Source organism: Micropterus dolomieu, linkage group LG13 (genome assembly GCF_021292245.1).
Source record: "Micropterus dolomieu isolate WLL.071019.BEF.003 ecotype Adirondacks linkage group LG13, ASM2129224v1, whole genome shotgun sequence".
Classification (NCBI taxonomy): Eukaryota; Metazoa; Chordata; class Actinopteri; order Centrarchiformes; family Centrarchidae; genus Micropterus; species Micropterus dolomieu.
The window spans coordinates 29,871,609-29,874,202 of NC_060162.1; positions in this window are offsets into that span (position 1 = coordinate 29,871,609).

The following is a 2,594-nucleotide window of genomic DNA, read 5'->3' on the forward strand; positions in this document are numbered from 1 at the left end:
ATATATATAGTGTGATATAGGCCTCATTTGGAGTTGGTATCTTGATTTGTTATATTAATTTATTATATGTTGTGATCTGATGAAACTGGATTTAATTTATTAAATCACTGACAATGCATGTAGAGTAGAAGGAAAGGGGCCATCCATAAATTGAGTGACTGATTTTTGAGGACTCGCTGCGCTGCATGAAAAGTAACATTACAGAGCCGAAAAGGGGGTTTGATTTGATCTGCCTCTGAGCAGGGAATGTTGGTAGTAACAGAGCAGCTATGGGAACATGTCTGTGTGAAAATCCACATTCGCATGCCGGTGTTTCTACGTTTATTGTGGTATCTCTATATGAAAGTAAATGATCTGTATAGCCCCTTTCTAGTCTTTTTGACCACTCAAAGTGCTTTTACACTACATCTGCATTCACCATTCACACAGTGAGCCTAAGTGCTCAAACAGAAACTAACATTCCCATACAATCATAAACAGACAACACATAAGCACAGACAAAATCAGAAAAGCACAAATAATGACACGTAAAATACATCAGCATGTGAGTAAAAGAATATGTAAAAACAATGACAGAAGCACTACTGCAAATTATAACGACATATTTGATTGTCCAGTAAACCCTGTTTTATTGCTTTTGAAAGGTGTTGAGAAAAGAAATGTTTCTTAATTCTGTAGGTATCGTGTTCCAGGTGCTGCTCAGTAGGAAAAGGCTGACTGTCCAAAGGAACTTTTCCTATATGGTATTTTACAGTCACCTCTGGAGGTGGCTCTGGTAGATGAGTTAAGATTTTGTGAATTCACTGAGTGGAGGAGGGGCTAAACCATGGAACATTTTATACACATTTTATATTTATTAAAAAAACATGCTTCTTTAAAATATTACGATGATATGATTTTCACTTACTATCCATTGCTTTCAAAGCCTGTTTATAAACTGTTTCGACTGACTGTAATGTCTGTGTCCAGCTGGTCATACAGTAGTTCATATGTGAGAGTATCATGGCATTCATGTACAACTTTGAGGCCTCTGTAGCTAAATTATTCCTAATGTGTCTAAAATTTACCTAATTTAATCTAATTTTGTTTACATCTTTTTTAATTTATGATTTCAATGTCAGTTGTGTGTCTTATATAGTGCCTAAATATTTAAACTCCTGCACAACTGACTGCATCCATACAAGCACACACCTGGTTGCAATCTTAAAACCGCACCGCTAGTGGCCGCTGAAAACAAAATATTCACATTATTGCTTAAATGTGGTCCATATCAGACTCCAGTGTTAACTGTCCGCGGCCTGAAAGTGACTCGCATGCGCAGAAGAATAACACGACGTCACACGCGGCACGCTGTTACAGGCTACAGAAGTAAACAAGGAGAAACAGAGGTTATCTCACGGGAGACTCACGTTTTTTTATTGTTCTCTAACGGGTCACATTTCTCCCGAATAATGACAAGTGTTCACACCTTTCTGTTCTTTTCATTACGGTTTCTGGCGCTGTACAACGCAACTGCCTTACAACTCACTACCTCCCCCCTCTCTCTCTCTCTGTGTCCGCTCGGGTAAATAGCATGCTTCTCTTTCTCACACCTGAAATCCACCAGACCGCGAGCTCTCTTCTGAGTTACGTGCATGCTATTTGTATCCGTGCTGACATAGTGGAGAGAGAGAGACAGAGAGAGTTGTGGGATAGATGCGTTGTACAGCGCCAGAAACCGAAATGAAAAGGACAGAAAGTTGTGAACACATAATTTGGGAGAAACGTGACCGTGAGAGGACGATGAACAACAGGAGTCCCACATGAAAATTGGCAGCGTTAGCAAGTAGGAGCTAACCGGAGCTAACTTCTGTACAACAGCGTGCTGCGTGACGTCGTGTTATTCTTCTGCGCATGCGGGTCACTTTCAGGTCGCAGACAGTTCAAACTGAAGTGAGCATTTAGGCCTGCAGTCTGAACGTAGCCAAAATGTATTTTTTAAGCTACTTACACATTCAGTCGGTCTTTAGTCTGCCAATAATTTTCTCTCTGTTTGATTACAGCAGATATATTTCCTTTTTCTGCATATGCTTTACCTCCTCATAGCTACACTTCCATTATTAGCTGTTGCTCAGTTGCTCAAATATCCGGCCTCAACATCAATAAATCTGTGTCTTTAAGAAATCTGTGGTTGCTCATTTATCTGAATTACTTACACCTGGCTTGACATAGTCACTCTTTCTCACCTTGGTTTGGGCATCATGAAATGGATAAAGCCAGAATGCACTGACCAGACTAGGTCAAGCCTCACTTTTTCTGTTATGCTGTATTTCTGAATTCTGCTTGTGGGAAACAGCCCCACAGATATTTTGCTGTTTATATCATCATATAAACATTGATGTTGTTAGCAAGGTGGATGGCAGCATTTCCCACCAGCTTTGCGAACTGTCCTGCCCTACTGTGCTGTGACTGGTTAGTACTCATTACTTGCATCCATACTTGTGATTGGACATCACATTACATTTACTCATTTGGCAGACGCTTTTATCCAAAGCGACTTACATTTGAGGAACAACATACAATCATTAACAGAGCATAAAATACAGCACAAGATC